Source organism: Lissotriton helveticus, chromosome 9, assembly GCF_964261635.1.
Source record: "Lissotriton helveticus chromosome 9, aLisHel1.1, whole genome shotgun sequence".
Classification (NCBI taxonomy): Eukaryota; Metazoa; Chordata; class Amphibia; order Caudata; family Salamandridae; genus Lissotriton; species Lissotriton helveticus.
This window is the reverse complement of record NC_136070.1, coordinates 236,431,654-236,449,394: the sequence shown is the minus strand read 5'-3', so window position 1 is coordinate 236,449,394 and position 17,741 is coordinate 236,431,654. Positions and strand designations below refer to the sequence as shown.

General features: G+C 48.5%; 1 protein-coding gene across 1 annotated transcript in view; it reads right to left on the bottom strand.

The window, feature by feature from the left end:
• The window catches only part of LOC144781130 (uncharacterized), a 290,550-nt gene that overhangs the window by 191,477 nt on the left and 81,332 nt on the right, over positions 1-17,741 (bottom strand). The window lies entirely within an intron of this gene.

Here is a 17,741-nt window from a genome sequence, read left to right as displayed (position 1 = left end):
GGTACACATATATGAAAGTTTCATCACCTGCCTAATGAGAAGATGTCGTAAAAAACAGTATTACAGAGCTCTTGGTTAAGGATAGTACTAGGAGGTGTCCTTCATGGGTTTAGAAATAGTCAAGCAAGCAGTGGCACAACTATGTGTCCCAGATTCCCCAGTGACCAACACACCCTACCACAGATAGAAACACATAATGTATCTACCGAAGTTTGACCAAGGGGCACTCATGATAATGCCACACAGTATAAGCAATAACTGCCCAAGAGAGCAGCAGTGTGAGGATCACGTTCAGGCTCCTCACCCACACACACAAGGCTCTCCACGGCCTGGGCCCCAAGTACCTCAACGACCGCCTGACCCTCTACATGCCGACCCTCTACATGCCCACCCGCCAGTACAATCGACCAGCCACGCCCTAGCCACCGTACCACGCATCCGCAGAGTCACCACCGGAGGAAGATCCTTCTCCTACCTGGCAGCCAAGACCTGGAACTCCCTCCCCATCCACCTTCGGCTGACCCAGGACCATCTCTCCTTCAGGAAGCAACTCAAGACCTGGCTGTTCGAGCAGTAACGCACCCCTCTCAACCAGCGCCTTGAGACCCTTCCGGGTGAGTAGCGCGCTATACAAAGGCTATGATTGATTGATTGATACAATGTCTAGACCTAAACACTGACAGTACTAGGAGGATTAGGAACAGTATGTCATCGGTGATGATCAGAGGACGGGATGTGGAATCGTGTTTTATTTTATGTGGAATCAATTTTGTTTTGGTTACGATTTGTGAAATTCAATGATGACGAGCCTGAATAATATGTGCAGAAATAGAATGATATCGCATAAAGTAATATACCTGGATAAACTAGACAGCTTGTGATGCAAGGCGTGCTCAAGAACACTACTTGCAACATGCATTAGCTAGCTAGTCAGCTACAGACACTGTTACCATACCATATGAGACGAAGTGTCTACCTCTGATTGGTTACCTCATTTCTTATGCTTGGGAAATCCCCACTGTTCCAACTCTGGACATTTGAGTAGCACCACCCTGTACCATGCAGGTGGCACACACTATTAGCTTCTTCTGATTGGCCCTGTATCTAATAAATGTGCAAGCCTGTACTGTCTGATGTTGAATCACATGGTGTATTAGTTCATAATTCAGAACAAATTTTGTTGTACTAGTAATTTTATTGGACATGTACCAAAACACCTTTTTTTGTTTTTTGAAGACGTAAAAGACTGTGCTTGCCTTCAGTAATTTGGACACTTGGTTACCAAGCCAGCTGTCCCCGTGTACAGGTATAGTAAATAATCTACATGTGAGCCTGATGGAGTTTGTGCTTTGTATTAATATTTAAGCTTCACCATGCTTGTTTCTGGTCCTCGGAGGACATGGCCTGGCAGTTCAGGCTGGACTGTTCCTATGGGGAGTAGGGTCAGAACTGATTTGCATATTGATGGGTCCAAACTGGGGTGGCGTGGTGAGCAAAACATGATGGCCTGAATTTTTGATTTATTCAGCATTCCATCCATCATTTCTTCTTTTCTTTTTGCTTTTAGAGCACAGTTTTTTTCTTGTCCTAACCATTTGTGCATTCTGCCAGTATCCTGGGTCACAATACTGTGAATGGCTGTGCTGTCGAAGTCTGTGTTTTCCTGACGAAGAGTGACACACAATGGGTTTAGGTTTGAACAGGATGAGCCATCCTGCCAGAAGTGCGAGCATTGAAGCTGTACACTGTCCCACTTGCTCTTCAAATAGCTTGCCTTTATGGTACAAAAAAGGAACCCATTACTAGCCTTTTGCCACCCCAGAATTCTGGGAGCATTTACCGGGGAAGGGAAGATGTGTGGTAGGACAGGATATTCCTCCTTAAACATACCCTGGCACCAGGTATAAATATTGGGCTTTCTGTTCACTCTTCAGCATACTCCTGGACCTATGAACATTATGGAAAGAGGAGTGCCCTGCTACCGGAAGACTGCCCTACTGCTACTAGAGCGTTGCCCTGCTGTCTGAGGAGTGCCTTAATTTGGTGAGTTTTGTGGTTCACCATTATAAGGACTGTGGTTGCTGCTTGAGCAGGTCTTCAACCCCTTAGGCAATATCCATAATAAGGCTAGAAAGAAATGGTTTAGCAGTACCGGTCACCTTCCATGGTGTATCATATGTCCAAACACTAACAAGGAATGTGAAATATGTGTCAGAATGGGACTCTTTATTTGTGTTCAGTTCTAATAGCCAGGAAGAAGGAGAGAAGGAACAATGTAATCATCATGGAAGATGATGTATTACCTATTGCAAAGGTGTCATAGGCATGTTTCTGATGGAGGACACATTCACAGTGACTTGAATTAAAGTGCTATAAAGTGAGGTCACTCGGGCTTTCACCGTCACAGCTAGTCGGGTGTCAGTATGGACTATGTCAAGCACAGTTAGGTAGGTCACAGTATTGTAAAAGGAAGAAGAGAATTCTGTGATAAGTAAAATCAGGAAGGGGTGTGGCTAAGGCGCCGATGGCGGAGGTCGCCTGAGCGCTTGGCTCCGCGATCGAGCCGCATTAATCCTGCCTAACCGGCTCCAGGGGCTCCCCGATCCTACACCGGGAGACGGAGTGGGGGCACTGAGCGGAGTGCCGCGACCGGAGAGCTGCGGCGATGCGAGAGGAGAAGGAGCGGAGCCTGATTGAGCGGTCGTGGAGCGAGCGGCGCCAATTCCATCATGGCGCCCGCTCTGGCCCGGAGGTATTAGAGTGCCCGGCGGCCCTCGCGGGTCGAAGATCCGGGGGAATCCTGCTCTCCGCTCCCCGTTCCTTGCGGGGCAGAACGGGAGCCGGCCGCCTGGATTGCTGACGGCCCCGAGCGCTCTGGGGACATCACCGATTGCGGTGGCCGACCGGCGAGACCCCCGGGGCACTACGGGACGGAGGAGCTGGGAAAACCCTACTGCATCCCCGCCGGGCTTGGGAGGGCTCCGCTCCCGCGGCCTGAAACCCTGTGCCCGCTAAAGAACCTGGGCTGGAGTGCGGTGAGAGAGACAGTGGAGGGCTCGAGCTGATCGCCGAGAGCACGTGGACCGGCGGGGCTGGAGAGGGTGGCCCGAGATCTAAGATGGCGGCGGAGGTGGCTTGAGGCGGAGGTGGTGCCTGGCGGCGAAGGGAGTCCTGAGAGGAGCCCGTCTCCCATTCACGGCTGCATCTTACCTTGATGGGGGCGAGGTTCTGACCCCTGCATGGCTGGACGTAGAGGAGACAGTTATATACACGGATACAGAAAGCCCTGAGCCACGTGGACATAGAGGTGGCTTCACTCTTGGCGTCCCTGTAGAAGCTGATTGCTGGTGGGCCCCCTATCCTGAATGATGAGACCCGAACGGGTTGCCCATTGATTGCTCGACCTGAGCCAGAGAAAGGCCGTGTTGGTCCTGGCTGCTGCGTAGGCGCTGGCTGGAGGTTCGCGCTGGTGTTGGTCCTGGGACGTGAGCCGGCGGGGAGCTGACCGAGTACTGGGCGACGCCACTTCTTGAGATACCAGTCTGTCTCGCGACTGGTACTTGGGACCGCCATGGGTAAACCGAGGGGCGCTAAGGGGAATGCGCAGGCCACCTCCGACATGGAACTATCGGACAAGGGTGACCAGCTTGACCCAGAGATGCCCACTGACCCGCATCTTCAGCGGCAATCGGACAAGATCTTGGCGGCCATAACGGATACGAGGTCAGCACTCCAACAAGACATTGCCCAGGTGGTGACGGGCCTGGGCTTACTCAGGGCTGAACATGGCAAGCTCTCGGACAGGGTCAAGGAAGTAGAGGACTCGGTTGGAACCTTAGAACCGGCGCAAAAGACATTGGCTGTCGTCATGAAAGATGCACTGACTCGAATAGATGCTCTGGAGAGGAGGGCGGAGGACACAGAGGGGCGCAACAGGAGGAACAACATCCGCGTAGTGGGCCTACCGGAAAAAGTTGAAGATGGCGACATGGTGACCTATCTAGAAAACTGGCTCAAGACGGAAGTGGCGCCCGAGGGGCTTTCCTCCTTCTACACTCTGGAGCGGGCGCAGAGAGTTCCGTCCAGGCCGCCTCAACAGGGACGCCCGCCGTGGTGGCAAGATTGTTGCATTTCCGCGACAGGGACCTGCTCCTCAATAACGCCAGAAGGAACGGGCCGTACCAGGTGGACAACAGCAGGGTGAATATTTTCCCGGATTACACCTATGAGACTCAGCGCCAGCGGTCCTCCTTCTTGGCAATTAAACGCGAACTGCGCAACGAGAGTATTCAATATTCATTGCTCTTCCCAGCGAGGCTCCGCATCATCCTTGATGGCAAGACCAAATTCTTTGACACCCCTGATGAGGCGTGTAGGTGGCTGGAACTATATAGGGCTGGCAGGGATGGACCTGGTTCTTCTTTCCAAGCTGTTTCGGAGTTTGGACTGCAACGGAGATCTAAGAGGGTCCGCAATCGTCGGGGTGGTTTTGGCCGTCCTTCGAATGTGGTGACTACGACGGAACGGCGTGGAGTGCTCGAGATGTTATCCAGCATATCGGGTTCTCAGGGAGGACCAGTGACCGAAGAACGGGAGCCTGGAGGTGGTGGAGAACACTCAGACACGGAGGACTCTCAGGCTGATAGTGTGACCCTCCCTGTGGTCACCCCAAATACAGCGGAAGAACTGCTTGATGGCCGAGGGTGAGCTTGGGTGAGTCATTCCTGGCGGGGTTGGGAGAGCTGTGCTACGTAGAGTTAAAACCCCGGATGAGACTGTTGGACAATTGGTTGATACATGGGTTGGGGACAAGCCCAGGATTTGCGCATGTACCTTATGGCTTGATTGCTACTAGGTGGCCTGAGTGCGGGAGGGCCCTCCGGTCGGTGCTTGGCCCCTCCTTTGCCCCTAAGGCATACCTGCGGTGGCTACCGTCAGGTTAGTTCTCTAGTTCTTGAACACGGTTTGGATGGGAACTGGGGGGCAATCTCTAGGTCCTGTTCTGGGGGGGAGGGGGGTGAAGTCATGGTTGGGGGTTCAATTGTTCTGGTTAAAGGGGGGAGATGTCATCGGTGCAGAGCGATTATTGTATCTTATCCTGTTCGAGCGAGTTGGGGGGACACACACCGAAACGCAATGGGACAATGGCTGAAATATCTAATCTAAAATGCATTACTTGGAATGTACGCGGGCTGCACACTATGTCTAGGCGTCACAAAGTACACGCTTACCTCAAGCGTAGGGGTGTTCAGATTGCGCTGTTACAGGAAACGCACCTCACGAAGACGGAGGGTTTGGCCCTACAGCGTAGATGGAGGGGACAAATCTCCACCACATACTCGGCTTATGCTAGGGGCGCGCTGATTTGGGTGCGGGTTGGGGTTCCCCTACAGGTGACGAAACACACGGTTGACCCAGAAGGGAGGTTTGTCGCTATTGCGGGTAAATTAGGGGGGAGGGAGCTGAACATTTGTAGCATTTATGCGCCCAATGTGGACCAACTAGCCTTCTTCGCGATGCTCTCGGGATCACTGGCCCATTACCTGACGGGGCCGCTTCTGATTGGGGGCGACTTCAATTCGGTGGTGGATGTGGATCTCGATAGATCTCATCCTCCCCTTGTGAATTCGCCTACGTACTGAGTGGCCAAGGGTAGATTGGACTGGCAGACTAAATGGGGACTGACAGACATATGGCGAGCCCAACACCCATACGCCCGGGACTACTCCCACTTCTCTGGACTGCACGAGCTGCATGTGCGGCTGGATGCTCTGTTGGGGTCGGTGGACCTGGTGTCCGCGGCTGTGAGATCCGAGTATTTAACAAGGACTATCTCCGACCACAACCCTCTGCTGGCTGACCTTAGGTGGCTCCCGGGCGCCCCATGCGTCCCAACATGGAGGTTGCGGCCTGAGCTGTTAGAGGACCAGGTATTTCGGACTGAACTGGAGGACAGGATTACTACCTACTTCGCGGAAAATGAGGGTACAACTGCGACTAGGGCCACCGAGTGGGACGCCTTCAAGGTGGTTATGAGGGGCTACTGCATAGCTAAGAAAGTGGGGATACGCCGAGTCCTCTTAGAGGACCTTGACAAAGCAGACCAGACTCTTCGAGAGCTGGAGCTAAAACGCCCCGGCAGACCGGAGCTCCAGGAGCGGGTAGCGGCCGCGAGGGAGGCGGTAGCAGTGGAGGTTGAAAGGCTGCGCAGTTTTGATTACAAGGCCTATCTCACTAGATCGCTCGCGGAGGGTGACAAATCGGGAGCGCTCTTGGCCTGGCTGTCTAACCCCACGAGACGAACCTCTCCCACGGTAGCCATGCGCGACGCAGTGGGAGTGGAGGTCTACACCCAGCCGGAGATCCTGGACTGCCTCACGAACTACTATGGGGAATTGTATCAGAGTAGGGCGGACAGGGATGCTGACCCCATCAACACTTTCCTGCGGGATCTGCATATCCTTACCCTGGAGCCCGAACACGCCAAGGCGTTGGGGCGAGAGGTGGAGCTGGGGGAGATCCGCAGTGCCATCAAGCGGATGGCACGTAACAAAACTCCGGGTCTCGATGGACTCCCGGTTGAGTTTTACGCTACCTACATGGACCTCCTAGCCACGCGCCTGCTGCTGATCTACAAGGAGGCGAAGCACCTGGGATACCTACCGAGCTCGATGCGCGAGGTCCTAGTGGTACCCCTGCTTAAACCAGATAGGGAGGCCAGTGATCCGGCATCCTATAGGCCGCTATCGATGCTCACAGTAGATTATAAGATACTAAGCAGCATCCTAGCGTTGAGATTGTTGGGGCACATGGGCTCCTTGGTACACAGAGACCAAGCGGGGTTTATCCCCAAGCGTAACACCACCATGAACATCCGTCGTCTGCTTTGCCTGCTTGAAGATAGCCATGAGGAGGCTTCCCAGCCCATGATTCTATCGATCGACCTGGAGAAGGCTTTTGACAGCTTGGAATGGGACTACCTCCATAAAGTGCTTGGTTCGTTTGGATTGGGGGAAGGTTTCTTGCGCTGGACCGCGGTGCTCTATGCCTCGGCGGTGGCGAGAGTGAGATCGGGTCCGCTGATCTCCCGGCAATACTCGGTGGAGCGCGGCACGAGACAGGGTTGTTCACTGTCTCCTCTACTGTTCGCACTGGCAGTGGAGCCCCTGGCACTATCGCTTCGCACCGGGGCCCACTACAGAGGACTGAGCACCATATTGGGGCAACAGTTCATTTCCCTTTATGCTGATGACCTGCTGTTGTTCCAGGAAGATGCTGGGGAGGCACTGGCAGCCGCCGATGCAGTACTCACGTCTTTTGGTGCGTTGTCGGGTCTAAGGGTGAACTGGTCGAAGACTTGCTTGTTCCCGGTTCGTAATGGAGAACCCCAGCCTGACACGACTAGGGCGATTCGTTGGGCGCCCAGTTGTTTTAAATATCTGTGAGTCTATATTTACCACTCCCCCGCTGCTGTCCTAGAGGGCAACATCTCTCGTTGCGTTCGGGCACTGAAGGGCAGCATGTCATTCTGGGCTACTCTATCGCTGTCGGTAGCGGGACGAATAGCGCTGCTCAAGATGGTGGCGCTTCCCCGACTCCTTTATTATTTCAGAACGTTACCGATATGGATTCCACCAGCTGAATTCAGGAACTTAAAATCACTCATAGTTGCATTCCTCTGGGGATCAGGCCGCCGCAGGGTGGCGCTTCAGACCCTTATGAGGCCAAAAGCGGAGGGGGGATTGGCAGTCCCAGATTTTGAGACATACTACCTAGCTGCCCAACTACAGATTTACACTCAGGAGGTGGCGAGGGAATTCCGAGGACCGGAGGAGGAGAGAGGCCTAGGTGTTCCCCGACACGTTCTCTCTTACATCGCGTTGCGGCAGAAGATAGCAGTGAGGGACCTTACGCAGGAGGAACGCACTATTAGAATGTGCTGGAATCGTGCTCAGCGCCAGCTGGGAATAGGCCACTTGTACGCCCCCGAGATCCCACTGGGAATGCTTACTGCGCTCCCCCACGGCAGCGATTGGTCCCAATTGCGTACCTGGGAGGAAGCGGGTATACAGGTCATGGGTGACCTATATGAGGATGGAGTACTCTTACCCTTCCAGACACTATTGGACCGCTTCGACATCTCCCGAGGTGACTTCCTACTGCACGCGGCGGTCACGAGAGCGCTGCAAACACATTGGCGGACCGGCCTTGAGGAACCGCCGTTGTCCTTGACATGCCAATATGTGATGATGGCAGCCGGAACGGTCAAAGCCGTAACGTGCTTATACACTAGGATGACCCAGGAGCAGATGACTCCACTGGAGGCGCTTAAGGTCAAATGGGAGACGGACATAGGGAGGCACATTCCGGAGGCCACATGGGTTCAGCTGATGCGCCGAGCCTGGAAGAGCATGCGCAACGCTAGGTTTCAATTTGTCCACTTTTACATTCTGCACCGTGCATATCTTACCCCGGAGAAGATACGGCAGTACTTTGCCTCTGACATTGCGGCTTGTCCGAGATGCCGGACAATCGGAGCGGACCTGGCCCACATGTTATGGTCTTGCTCTGCCTTGTCCTCTTACTGGACGATGGTGAGGGACACCCTCAAAGAGGTGACGGGGCAAACCCTCCAGTTTGACATCGCAGTCGCGCTTCTGCACTGGTTCCCGCATACCCCCAAGACTCGGGTGACTAGCAAGTTTATCGACATGGGACTAATCCTGGCAAAACGGGAAATAACGCGGCGCTGGAAGGCACAAGTTGGTCCGACGGGCACTAAATGGCGCACTGAATTACTCAAATAGGCGGAAGGGGAGAGCACCCTGCCTTTCCAACTGGCGATGCGGCAGCAGAATGAAAAAGCACTGGACTCTGCACAGGCATGGGAAACATTAGTACAAGCCCTGCGCGATCTCAATTCCTCTAGCGACAGGGACAGTGACGCCACTGAACTTCCTACGTCTCTGTAATGCGATAGATTTCTTATATATTCCTACACACTGTGGATAGTTTCCTCCTACAAGCTCACAGATGAACTGCTACTGCACCGATGGCGGGGGGGGGGTTTGGTGGGCGGACAACATATACTGATTACCCCACGAACATTTGATCCTATGTCTATGCTGTCTTGCCTTCGAATTGTTGGGTGGACTTTGCTGCACTAGGGGAGGGGGAGGAGGGGGGCTGTTTTCTTGGATTGTTCCTTTTCAGGTTTTCCTTATTTACAACAAAAGTAAAAGCAGGGCTGAGCCGCAGAGTAAAGACTATCTACATCCGGCTTCTTGTTGGGCCAGTATATTTATGTCGCTTACAATTTGCCGCCCGATCTCCGGGTTGTGGGCTGAATGGCCGTGTATCAGTTCTGCAATAAAAAACACATTTAAAAAAAAAAAGTAAAATCAGGAAATAGGTTATCATTGGTGTAATTAAGTTCCAGGATAGGAATTTTCCCTTTATTGTAAAATGTATTTATTTATTTATTTATTTATAAGTCTTATAGAGCGCACTGTCGCCTTGCAGGCATCCTGGCGCTGATGCTCCATGAGAAGTGAGGAAGAGAGGAGTCAGGAAAGAAAGAAAGAACTCAGCCAATGGGGAACAGCCAGGTCTTCACACATTTTCTAAACGGGAGGAGTTTGTCAACTTGTCTTATCTCCCGAGGTAGACTGTTCCAGAGTTTGGCCGCAGCCACCCTAAAGGATCTTCCTCCTGCCCTGACTTTCTTGAATCTAGGGATTCTCACCAGCCGGGCAGAGGAAGAACGAAGCGCCCTGGTGGGGGTGTACCAGGCAAATTTAGATTGCAATGATCTAGGGCCTAGTCCATGAAGGGCTTTAAACACAAGGCAGAGAGACTTAAATTGTACTCTCTGCCTGAGGGGAAGCCAGTGGAGTTCAGCCAGAGCTGCCGATGCAGATGCTCTTCTAGGCCAACCCAAGGCCATTTTAGCAGCCGCTGATTGAATTCTTTGCAGTCTATCTAACAGAAAGCTGGGGGACTCAAGTTGGAGGGCATTACAATAGTCGAGTCTGCTCAAGATTGTAAATCTGGCCACCAAAGCACGAGCGTGGGTCGGTAATAGTGGCATAATCTTGCGAAGGGACCTAATCAGGGCAAAGCAGCAAGACACGGTATTCGCAACCTGAGCCTCCATGGTCATCTTGTTGTCTAACATAATGCCAAGGTTACGCACAGTTTTAACTGGCAAAACCTTAGTCAATGTTTCAGGAGGCTAGAAATTGTCAGGAAAGGGACACGGGACCCTGTTCCCCGCAAGGAAAAGCACCTCAGTTTTGCCGGCGTTAAATTGGAGGGAGTTGTCCTGTAGCCAGCCGGCAATATCCCGCAGACACTCATGAAACACCTCCATCGGTGTCGAGTCCTCACCCTCAAAGGAGAGGATCAGTTGAGTGTCGTCCGCAAAATTGATCGTATTTAACTTATATGATTTGATCAAAGATATCAAAGGTTTTAAATAAAAATTGAACAGAATGGGGCTGATTGCCGAACCCTGAGGGACCCCGTGCGGCACAGGGAAGAACGCAGATTGAAAAGGGGGCAGGGACACAGCCTGCTGTCTATCCTCCAGAAAGGACCGAAACCAGCATAGGGCACAGCCTCTCACCCCGGCCTCGCGTAGTCTACTCAGGAGGGTCACATGGTTGACGGTATCAAATGCGGCAGACAGGTTGAGCAGGATCAAAGCTGCTGCCTGACCTCTGTCTGCACGCATTCGAAGCTCATCCATGGCAGTGACCAGAGCTGTCTCCGTCCCATGGGCCGGGCGAAAGAGGAATTGCAGTTCCTCAAGCTGCTGATATTGCTCCAGATGTTTAGAAAGTGCCACACTGACCCTGCGTTCGACAACCTTTGCAGGAAAAGGTAGCAAGGAGATTGGTCTGTAATTCTTAGAGCATTCTGTATCCAATGATGCTTTTTTCAGCAGTGGGGATACCAGAGCTTGTTTCCAGCGAGCGGATACCACACCGCTGGCCAAAGACTGGTTGCAGATCAGTCGAAGCGCAGGAAATAATTCCCCCTCATACTCTTTCCAGATCTTGTGCGGGGCCGGGTCCAAGGGCGAGCCAGAGGAAATGCCCCGTGCCAGCCTACTGAAGTCCTCCTCCCCAAGGGGCAGAACCTCTGATAATTGATCCGCAGGCTGCCAACAGGGGCCATTATCCCCGCCCTCCAGGGCCTGATCTCCCAGAGCATGGGAGCAGCTGGAATCAGTGGGAATTTTGAGATCGTTGATAATTATTTCAATTTTCTCTCTGAAGAAATTAGCCAAGTTCTCACAGAGCTCCTGCGAAGGGGGTATCGAGTTCTTGAAACAATCGGGACTGGTGAGGCTGTTCAGAATGTTAAAAATGCTCCTAGAACTGTTAGAAGCATTGCAAATCGTGGAGCAAAAGTACTCTGCTTTGGATTTATGAATCAAGGTCTTATACTCAGTAATTTTGAGCTTCCAAAGCAGCCTGTCTGAATCCTTGTAGCCCCGCCTCCATTTCCTCTCTGCCTGTTTACATGCTAATTTAGTGGATTTCAGAGTATCAGTAAACCAAGGGGCGGAGGGTCTGCTCTTACGACTAAGTTTTCTTAAAGGGGCATGAGAGTCTACCGTCGTAGTAATCCTGAGGCACAACGAGGCAAAATTCTTGTCGACCTGTTTGTCCCAGGAAAAGCAGTCTCCGACCTTAAACATCCGATCTGAGGATCTCAGTCGCGCAAGGCCTTCCAGTCCCTACACCGAATTTCAGTGGTGGTACATGCAGGCCGGGTCTGGGCAACATAAAAATTAACATAAAATGTAATTAGGAAGTGGTCTGTCCAGTCCATGGGCGAGATTTCCCCCATGTGCAGCAAATGAGGACCCGAGAAGAGAAGGTCAAGGCTATGACCCCCCCTTATGCGTAGCACCCAAAATATGCTGAAAAAGGCCCAGGCCTTGGCATGAGTGGAGTAGATTAAGAAACACCGCATCAAGGGAACCATTTAGCCAAAGATTAAAGTCCCCTAGGACTATTAGTTTATTGTCAGTGGCTGCCATGTTGGTGAGAGTGGTTAACCACGATTGTTGTTGTTGAGAAGTAAAAACCCCAGGGGGTCTATTACAGATTACTCCAGTAAAGATAAGCCCAGAAGCATTTTTATAGCCAGGCCAAGTAGCTCCACCCCATTAATCGGATCCATATCAATGGTCCCAATTTGGCAGGAGGCCCTATTGATGACCCCCACCCTGCCACCCCTACCATTAGGTAGAAGTCTGATTTTACTGGAATGTGTGTGGATCCCACAAGTTTCATGTTAGTATTATAGAGGGTGGGTCCTTTCGCCAAACAGAGTGGAACCAATGATTACCTTGGGATGACCACCATCTTTACCATATTCAGCCTGAGATTTAGCTACAATCACATTTTGCTTAACCAATTCTCAATGGCACTTGTTCCTAAATAGGAGACAGATGGGCTTAGCTTCATGTCTTTTGCTTATTTTTGCAGCATTCCTTTTAAAGAGTTATGAATCATTTATTTTGCAATGAGCAGAGTTAATTTCAGAATTACATAAATGTATTCACATAGAATCAGTATTGATAAATGCAGAATGGTGTTGATTGTGAGTTTGTAGGTTTAGCCCAGAAAGCAGAAATAGTACATCTGCCACAGTATGGCAGAATACAGAGGGAACATTATTTATAGAGACAGATTGTAACAGATTAAAGAGAATAATACTTAATCTGCTCCACTTTTGAGTTGGGGGTCATGGTCAACTTCAGAGGGAATATGGCTACTCCTACATTTTGGGAAGGTTAGAAATCATCTTTAAAAGCTCCATGAGGTACAGAACACCAGAAAGCAGTCTTTAATGTGAGACAAAATGGGACCAGACCAGTCATATCTTGAGGTGAAGCTTAGTATTGACTGCTGAGAATTTGTGTATAATGCATAAATATATCTTGCACAAAGGCTATCGGGCCACATGCATCAAGCAAAATACCGGACACAAACGGGCTGATTCATAGACCGGTTCAACCGCTATTTTTCCATTTGGGATGCATCAAGCCCAAAGCAAATAGGGAATTTTGCGATGACCTATTTTGCGAATGCATTTAGGGAATCACAAATTGCCATTTCCTGGATGCAATGCAGGAAGCAAGAAGAAATTGCGACTCTGCATTAAGGAATCACAATTTTCTACCAAGTTGAAGTTGGTGGTCACTTGCAAATCCTTAGAAAAATTCACTTTTTTGCATTTTTCTAAGTGCCACGTGGCGCACACACATGCCTTTATGTGTGCGCCACATGTGCACACTTACCTGTTTTGGTTGTACAACAGGGTGGCCTTTTGGCCCCCATCACCCTTGAAATTGCATTCGCAATTGCAAGTACCTATTTTGTACTCGCAAATTGTGAATGCCTTCCCATTCATTGCTATGGACCCTTAGGCCCATAGGAATGCATTGGAAGGCATTCCCTTACAATTCGCTATTAAAGATTCGCTATTAAGGAATATGTAGGAATCACAAAAAAAAATTCAAAACCTACATGCATAGGTAATGCCGACGCCCTAATTGCGATTCCTTAATAATCGCTATTAAGGATTCACAATTCCCTACTTTGATGCATGTGGCCCATAGTTCTTAAACAAGAAAATTCTCTTTCCTTCGAAACAGGAAACTGATAGGTCCACTAGTATAGCACTTCACTGACCATTTATCTGTCATTGGTGAATCGGAGTTCATCTTAGATACCCATTTGCCAAAAAAATAAAGATGTGAACATTAATTCTTGAATTCTATAAATAATATCAGGAAACTTCACTGCTTACTTAGCCTTTGGTCTAATCGAGTTAAAAGCATCTTACTTAAATGTACATCATATGAATCCCGCCCTTTTTTATTATCAACATTGTCTGTCATGACAAAAGAAGCTTTGCAGTGCTAACTGATAAGAGGTGTTGTATCATGATGTAAAGTTCCTCTTTTGTGTCCTACTTGGAAAAAATGAGCTGTACGGCCCATATTGCCGAGGACTATTCACTGATCTTGCAGACCAGACGTAGGCCTAGCTGACTGAGACCCGAATGGAAGACAATTCCATGTGAAAGGCTGTCCAGGATCCGCAGGGTCCTGCAGCCCAGTGGACTATGACCAAATCTGAAGAATCTCAAAAACATCAGATCCCGAGAAAATTCAGTGTGTGCCCGAGATACTGAACAATTGCACCTGATAGCAAGCCCACATCTCCAACTCAGTCTGTTCTTTGAACACCTGACCCACTGGCTATTAGTGAGCACCTCTACAATTGACCTAATGATGCACAGGAGAATAGCTGGAGGAAGATCAATCAACCCTATCTTGATTTTGTAGAAGCCAGTATCAACCATTCCTGTTTCCAAAACGAGCTCCAAGATTTCCCCCCTTTCACCTTAGACACCTGGGTGTTTGTTGTTGGATGAGGCTGGTCAGGTTGAGTCCTGTAACATAGGATTCATAGCCCTGTGATTTATGATATACTAACTATTGCTGTTGGAATCACCATTTGAACCCTAATCCTAAAAATGGGAGTATGACTTTGTCCTGCATCTGCCATTGAGCCCAATGGGATTGACTGGCCCCATGGTTTCCCTTTCAACTGTGAACTCATTGTTGTAACCAGCTGTTACCAAAAGACAGGTGAAACCAATTGGGTGCAAGCTATAAGGTATCACACTGCCTCCTCGTACTCAGAACCTTCATGGGAATAGTCTGGACAGGGTACTGATTGCATCAGCTTTGCTCTTCATTACAGGCATTTGGTTCACAAGTTGTGATGTGACTTTGCTCAATTAAATTTTTCAAACAGTTAGCAGCCTCATTTTGTGGTTTGGATTCCCGTATCACTTTTTGTGTAGCGGTCTGAGTTAAGGATAAACATATTTTGGCATTGAAGATAAACTGTAGAAGTTCATGACTGGATTGTGATTGATACACATGAAAGTAGTTCTCAGGGGTTACTTAAGAACATAAGAAATGAACTGTTACGTGCAAATAATGCAAATAGTGTTTTCCGTCTACTTTTGGCTTTTGTTACTATAATTTTTCCAAACACTAATATAATATATGGGACCATAATGTCCCCAAAACGAGCATTTTCTTCTTTAGTCAACTTTTCCAATATTTAACACAGACCTCTTCAGTTGATTTAATTTTGTGAATAACAGCATGGTATTTTTGGTGAATCCCAAATCTACCGTCGCCTATTTGAGTCTCTCATGGCAAGTCCCCCGTAATGTACAATACATGAATTACTACTGTGTTAAAGTGAGGGAGTAAGGACTGGCCAGCTCAGTGTAGTAGCACAACGTGACACAGATTGTGTCCACCCCTTTCCCTTATAATGGCAGTGCATACCCTAGTGAATTTAAAAGTCAACACATAGTTTAAGTAACAATAGCACATGTCTTACAATACTTACCTACATTACAGTGGAGGTCCAAATCCTGTTTCAATAAGTTGAAAGAGGCTCCCCAAAACTGGTGCACAATTTTCTGTGTGCACTCTAGGTAACAGTGATTATCTGAACTGGCAGGCGCCTCTTCTGATATTGGACTTTCTGGACTTTGGGCACTCTAAGGCCAAGTATGTCTGGCAATGAGGCATCTGCCCTAATCAGGGTTGGTCCCCATCACTCTGTGCACGACCTTAGAACATCTATTCTCTATATTTTGGAAATCATGTCAGGGTAAGAGCAATTCAGGAAGAGGTAGGACTAGTTCTTCCAGTGTTCCTCAGACAAGCAGGGTTGCTTCTAGCTATTGGGAGTCAAAGTCTTCCTCTTGCTTCTTGCTGGCTAGTTCTGAAGTGCCATTAGCCTTCCTTGCAAGATTTTGTAAAAGAAGGGCATTATATATATGTTAGGTTATCTAAGTACAATCTATAAAAAGTTCCATTGGTCTAAATTCCCACGTTTGTTCTACAGGCTGATGCAGTTCCTGTTTTAATAGCATGTCCAGTGCTACTTTGCTTATACGAGAATTTTGTTCAAATAAAAGTCCTGCATGACTTGAGGCATTCATGAGAAACTCTTCTGCTATCCAGTTTCACCTACCACAAACTAGTTCAGCTGAGCCTACTTTAAAGGCATTTAAGCTTCTGCTGGCCCATCCTCCTGATGCTACACAGAGTAGAGGAGGTTGAGTCTGGAACTAAACCCTTCTTGAAACAATGATGGCACAGGTTTTCACTAGTACATTAGAGTACAGCAAGCATTTTCACTCCAACCTTTCTTACTGGGCATTGTGAGTGTTCCCCATCAAATACAAGGATTCTAACAGTGTAGGTGGAGTTTTGCTAAGAGGCCTGAACAGATGGGAAGTCATATGGTCAAACGATTGAATGGCTAAATATTATTTTAAACTGGCCCAGTTATACAACATTCAATATCTCATAAGCACTACAATAACAACAGTTGACTAATGACCTACAGAAAATATTTCATCTCTTGTTATTTTTCAGGCCAATATGATATTCTATTTTATTGTATTTTATCCTTATGAAACAGGAGTACTGCAGCACAACTGTTAGGGATCAAGAAATCACTCTAAGATTCATGACTTATACTATGAAGTGTGGAAAAAATATAATGCGCTACAATTTCTAACTTACCCAAATGGAACAGGCAGGGTGGTGTTGCCTTACAATACGGTACTGATATCTTACTATGTCCAGTGGAAGTGTGAGGCTCTGAGAAGCAGTCAAATCAATGTTAAAATTTTAGAGGCTGCATTTAAAAAAAGGTGTCCAGTTTTACCACCAAATATGTGTTTAGGAGTGTTTCAACAGGTCTCTTTCAACACAAGATGTCAAGAACCCAGAAGTTCGAAACAAAGAATTATAGTGAAAAATACACTAAGCAGATCAATTTCTAACACCTCTCGCTCTTTTTCTCTTCTGTCTGTTCAACTTTCCCCCATTTTGAGCTTTTCTTCTTATTTTTGCATCTCTTTCCTTATATCTTCTATTTGAATACTGCTACATTCTTAGTATCTCATCCTATACTGCCTCACACAAGGGAGAGCTGAGTGTAGAATGTAAGGGAGTCACTTAGGCCACAGAAGCTCACCACGTTATGTTATATTGATCTATGTAGTGCTCTAATCACCCGAAGGGGTATCCAAGCGTTTGGGCCAGTATGTAGGTTTGTGGTCCTCGAGGTGTTTATCTGAAGAACCAGGTCTTCAGCATCTTGAGGAATTCAGGAAGTCAGAAGGAGGCTCTGATGTGTTGAGGAAGGTCGTTCCGTGTCTTGGGTGCTATGTGGGAGAATAAGGGGCCTCCAGTTTTGCTTTTGCAGATGCAGGAATGTGGATTAGTGAGAGTGAGGCAGAGCATGGTTGTCTGGTGGGTTGGTGAAAGTGTAAGCGGCTGTTCTGGTATCTTGGTTGTGTGTTGTGTAGGGCATTTTATGTGTGCATGAGAATTTTGAATGGGCTGGACTTGTACCATGACCATGACCTATAGATTTTAAAGAATACCTAGATCCTGTGATGGGAGAGATAAAGTTGCACAACTACATTTCTCTCAAATTCAAAGCACTGTGTGAATAGAAATCAACAACGTAGATGTGGTTTTGATTAGTTTGAGCTCTTGAGCTATTGAAAGGAAGTTAAGCCTAATTAAAAAAATAAGCAGTATGTTCCAGGAGCTGACAATGCAAATATTTTTCTCTAATGTTCTACATAATTGAAGATAGTATGGG